The following is a 15,864-nucleotide window of genomic DNA, read 5'->3' as shown; positions in this document are numbered from 1 at the left end:
TGGACGTTGATGCTGGGCATCACACTTAGCGTTTTCTTACTTTCCAAAGCCACAGATATAAAATAGCTCTCCAGCCATGTTGAAAAACATACTCTAGGAATCTCTTGGTCTCCTTTATACAAAATAAAAATAGTGCTTTCTCTATTGTAATTTGCCTGATAAGGACATAATGCCATACAGTATAACTGCTGTACTAAAAAAAATACTTTTACATTAGGTAGTTCAGATTTTCTTAATGAGGTGACCTAAAGGGCTCTTGAAGACCATCAATTAGTTATCTCACCCAAGACTAAAGCGTGGATCAGGGATGTTGCTGTAATAGAAGGTTAACTTGATGCTAAATAAAATCAATGGCTGTAAGCCTGCCTTTTGCAATTTAGTCCCATATTTAATGAATACATAGAAAGTAAGCCTATATGAACATGAATTACTTTGTAACCATGGCAGCTTGCTTCGTTGCCCTTCCTCCGGCTTGGGACTGGCTGAATGGCGTCATTAGCAATACAATATAATACAAACAAATATCAATTTGGCCTCATTTACAAACAGCACTGTCTTCACCACAATGGTAATAGTCAATTGAAAGAGAAAATATAAACCCATTAAAAGATACCCTCCACCATCAGCAATAATGTACAGTAGCTTATTCCAAGGAATTGAGTCATGTATAAAAGATATTTTAAAAAAGAGTAGCAAAGACAGTTGCTGGCACATACAGTACATGGAGGCCTTCCCTACGCCTACAGCTAACAGGAAGGTGACGTCTATGGAACAGACACATTTCAGGATAATGAACTCATATCAAATAGGGCCTCTCACTCCCACCACCTCCCCAGGCAGCTCTGCAATGAGAGAGCGGTGCTGTGGAAAGCATGACTTTGGTCAAATAAATTATATTACATTACAATAAATCATGCCCACTTCCGGACTAATCGCCAACGCAGTAGTTTCTCTGTGATCTAGCAGAGCATGTGAAGTGGGCGGGGAGTTAGACGGTTGCTACGGACGCTGGTCGCCACCTTGGAAGGTAGACTCACAGCAAGACATTTTCTGTGGCGACTCTTCACACGACAAGACTTCCAGACCGTCTTTTAACCCAAAGATCCACCTGTCAACACACACAGTCCACTAGAGTAATCCTCTCAGAGTGGCAGCTTAACCCCCGTAGCAAGCGCCTAACTCCCCGCTCGCTTCACATTCCCTAGAGACGGTCTCACTGGAATTCTGTTGCTATGGGAACAGTTGGACCCAAATGTATTTCCTGTCAACTATTGAATTAAGCATACATTGTTGTGACAGGAAATTAACTTGGGGTCCTTTTTCGAATGTTATTGTTGTTGTCACTTTGAAACCGTAAACTGCTGTCTTCTCTGTGTGTGGTGGAGCAGAGCACAGGTGAAACAGGCGTTTGAGCCAGACTATAAGCGAGAGACAGGGTGTTGATGGGGGGACACACACTTGGTGGTACAGTAGGAGAGAGGAGATCACAGAATGCTCATTGTCTGCAGTGGAACCTTTGGCAGCCATCTTACTTGGCCCAGTTCTGAACTATTATAATGGGTGTTGTCCAACGGCAGAAATGTCTGTATTTTCACGTGAAGATATAGCTCACCATTCTAATGTATTGGAACGTGTGTGTGTGTAAAACATTGTGCAGTGCAAATTCAGTGTAGACAATTTATATTAAAAAGATTTCTTTTTAAATTAAATAAAAAAAGTTATTGGTTTAACTTATTTAAGATAGAATTAAACATAAAAAGGTGACAATCTGTAGGCAAATAGTAGTGGTAACAATAGTAATATAATACTACTAGTTGTAATAGTAATCGTAGTCGTAGAAGTTGTATAGTGGTAGTAGTACCACCAACGGTAGTAAAGTGGAACAGAAATCCTATGGAAAGTGTATGAAACTTATTGACCAACGTGCATTTTTCTCGAGTGCATTGTGACATCACCCGCTCTAGCCACGTGCCATTCGTGTGTATTGGAAAAGAATGACTCCAAAAAAATATATATACTGTAACTTGTACCGGTATAACTTTTACAATTACAAGTAACATTTTGATGTTTGACATACAGATTGTCTAAGTAGTGATAAAGCTATAGAAGGAGATAGAGGACATATAGACTATAGAAGTGCAGCACAGTGCATTGGCACAACTGTCACTTGTCAATGAGTGCATTTGTCAGGTCTGGGCCAAGTAAGATGGCTACTGTTTTTACCCGCTGTTGATGATGTAATCTAATAGAAATTCTACTGTATTAAATTCTATGGTGGACACAACCAATAATGGTTCTGGAATTACCACTTGGCTTTAGGCGTTGTGACTCCAACACACATGCACACGCACACACACAGACAGACAGACACACACAGACACACACAGACACACACAGACACACACACACACACACACACACACACACACACACACACACACACACACACACACACACACACACACACACACACACACACACACACACACACACACACACACAATCGAATTGAGGGAAGAAGTTTGTCATTTTGTTCCCTGAAGTAAAAGTTTACCCTATAGTATAACAACACTGGTCAAGAAATGTAAATGCCCCCTGCTACCATCATCTTAATTTATCAGTAATAATATTCAAATTTGCTGAGTTGTTAGAGCAAGTGAACTCCCATTCCGGTGGCAACAGTTTAATTGCACGTTTGCTACAGCAGACTTGTGCCATCAAATTCAGGGATAGTGAGATAGGATGCCCAGCTGAAATAATTGGCCTGGGCTGGAGAGCAGTGGTGGTTTTAAATTCTCTCTCTCTCTCTCTCTCTCTCTCTCTCTCTCTCTCTCTCTCTCTCTCTCTCTCTCTCTCTCTCTCTCTCTCTCTCTCTCTCTCTCTCTCTCTCTCTCTCTCTCTCTCTCTCTCTATCTCTCTCTCTCTCTCTCTCTCTCTCTCTCTCTCACAGCAGCTCACATAATTTAAATACCAGCTCAGCTCAGCCTTCTGCACAGAATATACCTACTTCTTGTTAGGATTCGGGCTGCTGGAATAAAAGTTTGTGTTCACTCAGACAGTTTAATACATAGTTATCTCTCTCTCTCTCTCTCTCCCTCTCCCTCCCAGCTCACATCATTTACTGTAAATACCACTCTAGCTCTATTTCTAGCTATTCTCTCTCCCCTCTCTCACACTAGCTCTATCTGTTCAATCTCTCTCCCTCTCTCTCTCTCTCTCTCTCTCTCTCTCTCTCTCTCTCTCTCTCTCTCTCTCTCTCTCTCTCTCTCTCTCTCTCTCTCTCTCTCTCTCTCTCTCTCTCTCTCTCTCTCTCTCTCTCGCCTTCCCTTGACAGAGAGGGAGCAGCTGAAGCAAGCAGGTGGATTTAATTGGCTCGAGAAATGGTAGAGATCAGATATGGTAGGGAATGCATATCTCCTCCAGATCTACTGTGCTTTGCCCTATAATAAGAAGATCTGCTCAGTGCTCTCATCACCAACATGTAGTACCATGTAGTGCTGCCTGCTACCCAGGGTAAATCCCTCATTGCACCTCCTATATAGGCCAGGTTCAATAATTAATAATAAGCTGACCCAGTCTTGCCCTTGTTGCAAATAGTCCATTAAAGTGAGATACAGTATGACCTTAAAACGGTTCAGCTACTGTACGTTAGTGATGTTTTTCCTGTTTTGAACAGTCGTGACTTAGGTCCCTGATGTGATGTGGTGAATCTTGTCGGCTCGAAACCCCCCTCCGCTGTATGATGGGAGGAAGAAAGCCCACACCTGTTGGCTGTTTCAGTCTCTGGGTCGTCATGGTAACCGTTGCCTTACACTTAACCCCACCCCACCTGTACACACAGACTCTTTGTAGTGGTTGATACCTCACTCTGGGTGTGGCGGTGACACGATGATCGTGCGCGCACCACGTTCTGTCTATTACGGCGATGATAGAATGTTATGGTATTCAGTTGAATCGTAATTGCACTGGTTGACTTTGTATTGTTACAAACGGAGAAATAAAGTTTTATCTTTTTCCAGTGTGTTTAAAATTCCTGTGTGAAGTGCTCTTTGAAAAAGTATAATGTTATAAGAAACAAAAAAAAGTCCAAGCCACAGGATCCTCTGTTTTTAATGGTAACTGAACATAGCAGCAGCAGCATTTGTATCATCCTGATGGAGCCAAAGTAGACGTCTGTACCACAGCTGACAGCCAGAGGTGACCCTGATGATCTCTGGCTAAGGACATCACCTGGACCATCATTAAGGCTAAGAGATGACAGTGAAACACTGCAGCCAAGGGGGACAGGTGCAGACAGCACCTCAAGACCTTGTTTCATATCAGACACCTGTCTTGTTCGATCGTATCAAAGGCTACAGCATCGGAGAGGGTTTGTCTAGCTTTGTTAGCGCAAGTCCTTTTCTAATGAGCTCTCTCTTCCAAGTTGAACCAAACTTCCCATCGCCTCTGTCAGTTATCCTATTCAGCTCGCCTTCGTCAACTGTACTGGCACCTTCATACTGTCTCATTCCTCCGTCCCTCCCTCTCCGCCTTCCTGTATCCCTTCTCTCATGTCTCCTCTACCCATCAGCTCATAAGAAACCTAATTGCCGCCATTCCTCACAATTTAAAAGCTATTGTCTGGATCTCCATCTCCTGCTGTTATTGAAGGACCAGCCAGATATACATCCTGCCAGTGTTCATCTACCGTATTTAAAATGCCATTAGGTCCCTTATTCTCCATTAGGCCGGCTACGCCCTGCCCGCTCGCTCTGGCCTCTGACACCGGATGCACTGATACCACTGTAAATGGATCTTAATGTGTTTGCTGAAGTCCATTTGTAGGCCCCTATCAGTTGTGGCTAGCATTCTAGCATCATTAGGTGCACTATACTGAAAATAAATGTATCAGCAGGATGTAATGCAACGTCATTTAGTCTGTTTGCATGTTCAAAGTTGTTGAAATATAAGTAAACTATACAAAAATATGAAATAATATCAGCCTGGTTGACCACCTCAGGTTAGTAGTAGCTTGTATAAGTTGCTTGGTTGGTTTATAGGTCATTCCGTCGGCTCAGAGGAGTTAGTTTGACCAGTGACGCACCAGTTTAAGCTAGTCCAATCTACAGTAGCTAGATTCAGCATTTCCCCCCAGGATATGTACTGTGCTTTGCCCTATAATAAGCAGATCTGCTCTCAGATCTGTGCTTAGGATGTATGATTTCTTTCCTCAAATGGTCTGATTGATGATGTCCTCACATGCTATTTCTTCAAATACAACCATTGAGGATGTATCCTGCCCCATAATTTGAACAGTAGTCAAAAAAGACTGCTATACTCTTGTCAAACACATCTTTTTGGCTTAGTCTTGAGAAGAACAGAAGATATAGTTGTAAATATTTTACATAGAGGTTTAAGTCATGATTGTACTACCTTGGCAAGTTGTTTACATCTAATTTCCAACAAGCTTGCTGTCAGGAGAATATAATGGCTGTGTGTTGGATGTTTGTTTTGGAAGGAAGTCACATCACCATGGCAGTATAGGCCTAAATACACAAACCTTCACTGTGTATTCCAGTGTTTTTTGGTCTCCACTCAAGGTTTGTTAGCTTGGGCCACCCATACAAAAAATATATAGTTCAAGTTTCTTTAATAGTTGTCATACAGAAGTACAGAATACTTTTATACAAAATGCTTCTTTCTGTTACGCTCCAGAGACTGTGCTAGACAAAAGATAAGTATGAAATAAAATAGTATAGCATGTAAAAATAGAAGTAAAAAATAGAAGTCACGTACGTAGACACAGTGTTCAGTATATACATATGTACAATGTTCAATGCAGAATAGAAGTAACTGAGTTACGATACAATATACTATGCAATATACTAATATACAATATACTATATAGTGCAAAGCAGAATGGGATGAGGTACAATTTAGGAACAATTTACAGTAAGGTGTACTGAGGTATGGGTTGTAGTGCAAATCCTTTACCAATAAATATAAAGTGTGTTCTAGAGTGTGGAGAGTGGGTGCTGCAGTGTGTTGTTTGTTTAAAGTGAGTGTGTGCGTGTGGATGTGTGTGTTGTGAGTAGGGATGCACGATATTGATTTTTTGACACCGATATCGATAACTTTATGCTCCTCAGGCCGATAACCGATATCGATAACCGATATTTATTGTATTATAATCTTTTTTCTTAATGTATATATTATTTTTTTTATCAAATTTTTTTTTTCAACATGAAACAAAACATATCACAATACAATAATAATACATAAAAAGACTTCCCAGGACAATAACTTAACACCAACTTAAATGTGACCTAACCAGACAACAGAAACAAAAGCCAAGACAACAGTATTGACTGATAAAGTGACCATATTTATTTTTCCAAATGAAAATTCACAATCCGTCAACAACTTATAATACATCCAACCTAAGACGCTCAAAGCTTTTTGTTCTTCTTTTTTCAAAGCGGAGCCTTGAAAAAAAGGCTTTGAGTGGACACATCACCACCACAACAAGTCACCTGCAACAAGCTAGAAGCTAGAAGCTAGAACCTAGAAGCTAGAAGCTAGAAGCTGCTGTGAATCCAAAGCCAGCTATTGACGAGTCGTTTGCTAAATTAAAGAAGTTTGACAGAAATGACCCAAGGGCTCAAGCCGCTAGCTTTTAAGCAGTCCTTGGTGGTGCAAATTAACCTGGCTACTATGGAGCAATAAGTGACTGCGTTCAACCGAGGGTTGCATCACAGCCATGGAAGGGGCTAGCTTTGCTTAGCTCCTCGCGTCGTCGTAGGCTTCTAAGTTAACACAATAACACACCATCGTAGCGGTGGTGATGCCGCAGGTGACCCGTCAGGCTGGATGTATTACAAGTTGTTGCCCTTTTCCCTCCTTGTGGAACTTCTCCATTGCATTTATTACAAATAGCAAGCGATCTTTTTCCTCTGAAATTCCGAGTACCGACGCGGCCATCTTTGTTTTTAACGTCCGCGCTGACACTGATTCAGAAACTTACGTGCCTACGTCACAGCCAAGAAAGGGAGCGCTCGATTTGTGTAAAACGCCCTGTTCTTAAACCACACGCTGTCAGTCGTACCACAGTACTGGCAAAACGGGATGAGCCTACAGTCAAAACAAACGCACTTCATTCCAATTCACCCACACAGCATTTTCTTTTACCAAAAAATATATTATATTATCGGAGCTATTAATAACGTTATCGGGTTTATCGGGATGACGTCATAATTGCTGATATCGGCCCGATAATTATCGGCCCGATAATTATCGTGCATCCCTAGTTGTGAGTGCATTTGATGGTTGTTACATAGTGTTATTGTTCATTGAGCAACCTGAAAGAATATCCCCCGGTGGGCGGTTGTTAGTGGTTAACATACTGTTGTATTTGTTCGGTACACAGCCGTACTGAGCGGTACGGTGCGGTACGGTACGGATACGCGTACCTTTACACCCCTACTATTATTACTATTAAATAGATAAACAACAATCACACCCAGAAGTGAGGCTATTTGGACACTAAGCTCTTAGCACTGCATGTGACTATTTATATAAAGCCCAATATTATTGATTGATTGATTGATTGATTGATTGATTGATTGATTGAAAACCTTTATTTATCCCCGAGGGGAGATTCAGATGTCCATCACAGCATAACAGCAATTTAAAAGCAGTTAATAGAAACAGTTAATACATAACATACACTTATTTAGTATGTGTAAAAAACAAAGATGGACAAATACATAGGGCTAAAAAGAAGAGATTAATTAGTTACAGTCCACAACCCAGCTCCTCCAGTCCATGGCAGTTAGCCCGTCCTGGCCCTGCCTGGTATATTATGCTAATATACTAAATGTTATTGCTTGTTCACCCACATTTTTAAAGGTAGAATCTGTAATACCGTCAAAAAGTGTTCTCTATAGGCAAAAGATGACAACTTGGTACTGTGCTTTGTTTATAGTTTTTGTTTTGGTCTGATGTGTGAGTTAGAGTTGAGTGTGGATATGTGCTCAGGCTCTACCAAGAGAGGTCTGGAGAAATTCACTGTATATTAAGTTACTAAACTTCAACCCACATGTCAGACCAAAACAAAAAAGAAAACAAAGCGCAATACAAAGCGGGGCTCTTTTGCCTGGAGGTTGAGTATTCTCTCATGTCGTTTGACGGCATTACAGATTATACCTTTAAATGGTTTACATTTCACTAGCCTCAAAGACAAGCGAGGTGGGTGACCCCTAGCTGTGATGTCCCAACACACACACACACACACGCACGCACGCACGCACGCACACACACACACACACACACACACACACACACACACACACACACACACACACACACACACACACACACACACACACACACACACACACACACCCCCTCTCCTTTCATCTTCAGACAAGAAAAGAGCTGTAGTTTGCAGGGTAATTTGGGTCAGCAACCATTTTGTGTTAAATAACAGCCTGTTTCCTCTCAGCTCTCACCTTCAGTTTACCTGAATTCATTAAACACAAATGACAAACACACCTTTAAATCTCTGGACCAGATGATCACGATGCAAAGAAGATGATGAGAATATAATTTATTAGGATAGAATAACCCATCAAAATTATGAGCTGTGTGGCCATATCTTAACTTTCTTATTCATTTTTATTTATTTAACTTGTCATTTTATTTACAAGAATGTACAACAATGCTGATAAGGTACAACGATCTTGGGGCCCACTCAAAAAAACATGTTCCACAATGTAGATCAAATCTCTCACTGAGGTTTAAATTCTCTTCATGGTTTATTATGATCAAGTACCGTGCTATTAGCAACATATTCTTTATCCTTCTATAGACAGACAGTTCCACTACCGTGCCTCCTGTAAATGAGATGTAAATCCATAAAAAGATGTATAGATACATCCTCTCATATTTAACACGAGGGAAACATTAAGCTCCAAGAGGCAGACGGAATGCTCACTGTAGAGACCGACTTGCAGAGGGAAGAGCGAGAACCCACGGTAGGTGTTTCTGAAACTGATTTCCCTGGACATACTTCCATGAACATCTCCCACCTCTAACTCTATAATATATGCACTGGATACATGTTCATAATGCATTCATAATCTGTATGCTCATTCTTGAGCATAGCAGCACACATGACATGGGCATTACTCTTAAACATTTATATATTAATGGACTCCTTGCTGTGAGCGCAGGGACGTGCACAGGACTTTAGAGGGGCAGGTGCTCAAAGGCTGAAAAGGGCAATAACTGTGTGGGTTCTAACCTAGCGCTCGTAGCCCGCAAGCCCGATTTTTAAGGGCGGGGGGGGCCCCCTTTTTATGCTTTTTGGGGGGTTTTGGTGATCAAATATTGAATATTGAACTATAATAATCAGTGCAGGAGCTCACTTATCCTTGAAAGACACTTTTATCACTGACTTAAAAAGGCCCATACATCTCCATAAATGTTCAGGGGGGAGGGAATAAGTGCTTACCCTACAGACCCCAAGAAGTGCTGTATATTCTGTATTGTTTAATATAAATGCATTTTTTATTCCAATCCCGATTTGTATTTGAGATTCCCAAATCCCATCGGACTTGACTTCTTCGTGTCCCTCAGTGAGTGTAATACCAGCATTCAACTGTATGCGCCACAGCGGTTTCTATCATCATCATCATCACCACCACCCACGCTATGCATAAAATATAGGTCCGCGGAGAGGCACGCTGAGGAGGCTGTGCAAACTGCAATGGAATATGCGGCATCTCTCTCTCTTTACCTAATATTTGTATTCTATCCTGACTTTTTTCAGTTGGAAGGGCAGTCTATATGCGTAACGGCAATAAAAAAATATATATATATTTCTTTTTTCAAAAAGGGCACTTTTTTATGAGGCTCAAAAAGGCAGGTGCTCAAGCACCCCTTGGGCTCTGTGTGCACGTGCCTGTGTGAGCGTGACTCTGAACAGTGGATCTGAAGTGGTAGACAGACTCTTCCTGTCAATGGTGCTCTGGAGGCTCCTTCAAACGGTTGGGAGGCGGAGCCAGCGTTGGTGATGACCTCACCGTAAATTACTGTAAGGTAGGTTTGTAAACGTCCTCTCCGCTTACCCGACCCATATGAGGATTTGCTATTGTAATTGTAATTTCTTTGGTTTTTGGTCTATTTACCATAGAAATATTGTTGTGATTTATACTATCCCTGTGTTGTTGTTTTATAGATCAGGGGTGTCAAACTCTTACCAAGGGGGCCGAAATGAAAAATACAGATGATTTCACACGTAATAATACTTAAAAAATTTGCATTTTCCTGAGGTCACTGGCTTATTTTGTAATTTTGTTTATCTATTCAATTTGTGCCTACCAGCTCAATATGTTGTTGTAAATGGATTTCTGTTCGGTATCTCAATGAATACAATGAGGGCTGTTTATAAGGTGGGTAAGGAGGCATCATTTATGGATAATTGGCTTATTATTTATTTAACCTTTATAGATTTATTTTTTACATATTTAAATGACATATATTAAGATTAAATTAATTATTCACCCACAAGAGTTTGTAAGATTAGCAATTGTATGCTAAACTGGTCCTGGACTATTGGAAAACAAAGTACAAAGTACAAAATACACACGCACACAAAACATCTCTCATCTCGCTTTCACTGGTCTAGCGCAAAACACAGAGTATAGGTATGTGAAATTAATTAAAATAATGATGAATTTGCAAGCTAATAATACATATTAGTTTTCAATTAATTATTCACCCACAAGGGTTTGTAAGATTAGTAATTAATTATACATCAAACTGGTCCTGGAGATGTCAAGTTACATTAAATATATATTAAGAATATTAAATAAATATAAAAAATTATAATCTTCCGTACACAGGCAGAGGAGGTAGGCTTTCTGTGTCATGCCCTCACTCTACCTATAGGTGCCACCCCTCGCCTAAACCAAGCGCAGTATTTCCATATGTCCGAACACGCCTTTCCCCCAGAGAATTGCTGTGTGCTACATGTCCGAAAAGGCAACTCCACACACACAGTCCCGCACAAGCAAGACACAGAAAACAGCTCTCACCACAGCATCTCTTTCTAGCGTGGCTTTCACTTATCTTGCCAATATCAAAACCAATCATTTAGACTAGGGATGTCCGATATTATCGGCCGACCGATATTATCGGCCGATATCAGCAGTAAAATGTGATATCGGAAAATATCGGTATCGGTTTAAAAAAAGAAAAAAACAATAACAATATTTGTTATATATATATCCAGTGAAATTATTAGTTACCTGAAATTATTCCGTTTTTTGGGGTGGGAAACCCTGCATATATCGGTATCGGTTGATATCGGTTGATATCGGTATCGGAAATTAAGAGTTGGACAATATCGGAATATCGGTAAAAAAGCCAATATCGAGCATTCCTAATTTAGACAGATTTGATTTCATAGTAGGTATGATGCATTTGCAATAATTCACTTGCTAAACTGAATGCAACTGAATAATAGCACGTCTTGAGTCAAGTGAAACGGATGGCCGCGCAGGGAGGTGCCAGGTGCACCTGTGATTTCTATCACAGGCCGGTTGAATTGTGCCTAGGAGAGCGGGCCAAAATTTATTGATAAGCGAATTCAGTCTGCAGGGTGGCTGAAAATGCCAGGCCCTGATGAAATTTGGCCAACCGGCCTTTAGTTACCTCTAACCTACAGGCACTGGTAGCTTGTACCTCTAGCCTACAGGTACTGGTAGCTTGTACCTCTAGCCTACAGGTACTGGTAGCTTGTACCTCTAGCCTACAGGTACTGGTAGCTTGTACCTCTAGCCTACAGGCACTGGTAGCTTGTACCTCTAGCCTACAGGCACTGGTAGCTTGTACCTCTAGCCTACAGGTACTGGTAGCTTGTACCTCTAGCCTACAGGCACTGGTAGCTTGTACCTCTAGCCTACAGGCACTGGTAGCTTGTACCTCTAGCCTACAGGTACTGGTAGCTTGTACCTCTAGCCTACAGGCACTGGTAGCTTGTACCTCTAGCCTACAGGTACTGGTAGCTTGTACCTCTAGCCTACAGGCACTGGTAGCTTGTACCTCTAGCCTACAGGTACTGCTAATCTCCCTCCCCAACATGTAGAAATACTCCATTTAACATCATAACCAGCATTATAAGTATAAGTCTTTATTTGTCATCAGATTATTAACCACATGCGATGGGCGACCCACAGGAACACACACACAGACACATGCACTGAGTAGCCCTTGGCTAGCCGGGAGCAGACGAGGGTTGCGAGGAGCGCCGCCCCCGGGGACCAATCCAAGTGCTCCTGTCCGTCTTCGTCAGGGATGCGACAGCGTTAGCTATCTGTTGTGCATGTTTTTCCATTAGGTTTATCTTGTCGGGAGGGGAAACCCTTGTGAGCATGGGGAGAACATGCAAACTCCACACAGAAAGGCCCGGGAGATACCCCACCTGGGTGACTGGCAACACGGAAACCTGGTCCCCAAGTGGGAATCGAACCCACAACCTTCTAGCTGTGAGGGGACAGTGTTAACCACTACGCCACAGTGCCGGCAGTTAACGGTGTACTTACATCAACGTTCTACGGGATAATTAGCTCATTCTTAAACATGGCAATGTCCATATTAACAAGTCCCAGTTCAGTAGTAAGAGATGAGTAAATTGAGATGACTTATTTACAGAATGGATGTGGCATGATAATGTAAGATAGCTCGCTATGAACAACTACAATAACGCCTACTACAATAACCTATGGGTCCGCAAAGACGATTTCAAACTAGAAATGGTAACAACAGCTGAGGACCAGCTACCCTCCCCACTCCTCCAGACCATAGCACCGGAAATCCTCCCATTCCTAACTGCAACCATCAACTCCTCACTCGACTCGGGGGTGGTCCCCACCTCCCTAAAACAAACCAGAGTCACGCCCCTCATAAAAAAAAAACCTGAACCCCACCGTCATATAATAATAATGCAGGACCTGCTCAGAGGTCTTTAATTGGCATTGGCAATTATCCTCAACACACACACACACCGGAACACACACGCATGCATTGTCTGTAGGATCGCTGATGCAATTCATCTCTGCGATTAACCCATCCCGTCGTCCTTCCCCCCCAAGGGCAGCCGGGAGCAGACAGGCGTCAACGTGAGCCGCGCCAGGGGACCAATCCAAGTGCTCCTGTCCGTCTTCGTCAAGGACGCCACAGCGTTAGCAATCTGTTGTTGTGCATGTTTTTCCATTGGGTTTATCTTATCGGGGGGAAACCCTTGCGAGCACGGGGAGAACATGCAAACTCCACACAGAAAGGCCTGGGAGACACCCCACCTGGGTACCTGGCATCATGGAAACCTGGTCCCCAAGCGGGAATCGAACCCTGGACCTTCTTGCTGTGAGGCGACAGTGTTAACCACTACACCACCGTGCCGTCATAGGCAACTATCGTCCTGTCTCTCTTCTCTCCTTCCTTTCTAAAACACTTGAACGTGCTGTATCCAACCAACTTACTGCTTATCTCTTACAGAATGACCTCCTAGACCCTAATCAGTCTGGCTTCCGGACTGGCCATTCCACAGAAACGGCCCTCATTGCGGTCACAGAGGCACTTCACTTAGCAAAAGCGAAAGGCCTCTCTGTCCTGATTCTCCTAGTTCTATCTGCAGCCTTCGACACAGTCAACCATCAGATCCTCCTCGCGGCCCTCGCAGGAATGGGAGTGGCTGGCTCTGTGCTGACATGGCTGACATCATACCTCAATGACCGCTCCTACCAAGTGTCATGGAGAGGGACCCTGTCGGCCACCCGCCCCCTGCGGACGGGTGTCCCCCAGGGCTCGGTCCTAGGACCCCTTGTCTTCTCCCTCTACACTAAATCACTGGGTAACATTATCACGTCTCATGGCTTCTCGTATCATTGTTATGCCGATGATACTCAACTCTTCCTCTCCTTCCCTCCCTCAGATATCCACGTCTCGTCTCCACAGACGTCTCGGCCTGTCTGTCCGACATCTCCGCCTGAATGATGACCAACCACTTCAAACTGAACCTAAGCAAAACAGAATTGCTCCACCTGCCGGCCAAATCCTCCCTCCTGACCGACCTTTCCATCACAGTCGAGAATGCAGCTGTGACCGCGTCCCCGACCGCCAAGAACCTTGGTGTTGTCCTCGACGACCAGTTGAACTTCTCTGCTCACATCGCAGCGACAACCAGAACCTGCAGATTCCTCCTGAGCAACGTCAGAAGGATCCGCCCCTTCCTGACAAAAGAAGCCACCCAACTCCTCGTCCAATCAACAGTCATCTCCCGCCTCGACTACTGCAATGCACTGCTCGCTGGCCTCCCGGCCACTGCCACCAAGCCTCTTCAACTTATTCAGAGCGCAGCGGCCCGCCTGATCTCAAACCTACCGAAGTCGGCCCATGTCTCCCCACTTCTTAGGGACCTGCACTGGCTCCCCATTGCTGCACGTATCTGCTTCAAGGACCTCGACCTAGCATACCGTGCGGCAGTGTTAATTTTGTTGACTAAATTGATGACGAAAGATGTTCGTCAACGAAGGTTTTTTTCATGACGACAACGAGACGTGACGTCACGTTATTGAAGACCACGTGACGCCAACGCGACTAAATAGTTAATTACATATCGTTGACTACAACTGAGGAGACAAAAATGTAGTTTACAAAAACCATGACGAATTCTCTCTTAATTTATGTTGACTAAAACAATATGAGACAATATAATTATAACTTTTAGAATAAGTCACGTTATTATTTCAGCATTTCCCATTTCCGTTTCCGGGTTAAGCTCAGCAGCGTTTATGGCTAAAAGCCAAGCTACATAACATACATGAGGCTAAAAACCGCGTCCCAGGTCTCTCGTGACTACAGCTTATACCAATAACCATGAACGGAATCTGCTACTCTCTCAACACTCCTGCGGCAGCCGAACAGTTCTACCAAAATAACATAGCATTTAAGACGACGGAGGCTGAGAGGATGGCTAGGCTGCCAGAAGAGCTAATAGCTAATAGCCTGGGAGTCGGGACCTATATCCCAGACACAGACTTGCTCTCTTTCATCTGTGTACACCCACTACTATCAACATTACACATGGATACAACAAGGACAAGACCACGTTCACTTAAAAAGGTAATGTTGGTATGAAAAGAAAAGAAACAAACGAGTACTAACACTGAGATTGACCCCCCTATAAGTTATGAATCCCTTTAGCGCTTGAAGTGCACTAAAACGTCGTAATGACTTTTTATTTTTCATATAATGTTGGGTACATGCTCAGTAGAGTTAGAACGCTCCCAGTCTTAGGGGCTGTGATATTTTGTTACCACACTTTATGCACATAGAAGTGCGGTGGCAGGGTCGCTAAGCTAATGTTATTAGCCGAATGCTCTGATGGGGGCCGCCATTTTAAGTGACGTCAGCGATCTACGGTACGACTCGAGGGACAAAAGGGAATGTGTGTGTGACGTGTGTGAAATTTGTACAGTAGGTCCCATTAAGAATTGCAATCAGTGTGTACTGTGTATTTACTGTGTTGGTTAAAAAAAAAAGCAATTTAAATCAGAATATGTTCCATTCCATGTCTGACTATTTCTGAATCTATTGACCATTTCAAGGAATGTTTGGTTACTATTGGGCTTCTAGCCTTCTACTGAAGTTATTGTGAATCAGCTGATAGGGTTTGGGCTAGACTATACTTAATAAATAGAATTGCATCATTTACAATATAAAAATATAAAATGCCTTTTTTTCATTCGCGAAAACTAGACTAAATCTAGACAAAAAAAAAAAAGACAAAATCGAGACTAACACTGACTAAGACTAAAATGC

This window comes from Notolepis coatsorum, assembly GCF_963971535.1.
Source record: "Notolepis coatsorum genome assembly, chromosome: 18".
NCBI lineage: Eukaryota > Metazoa > Chordata > Actinopteri > Aulopiformes > Paralepididae > Notolepis > Notolepis coatsorum.
The sequence above is the reverse complement of the archived record's forward strand: the minus strand, read 5'-3'. Positions refer to the sequence as shown.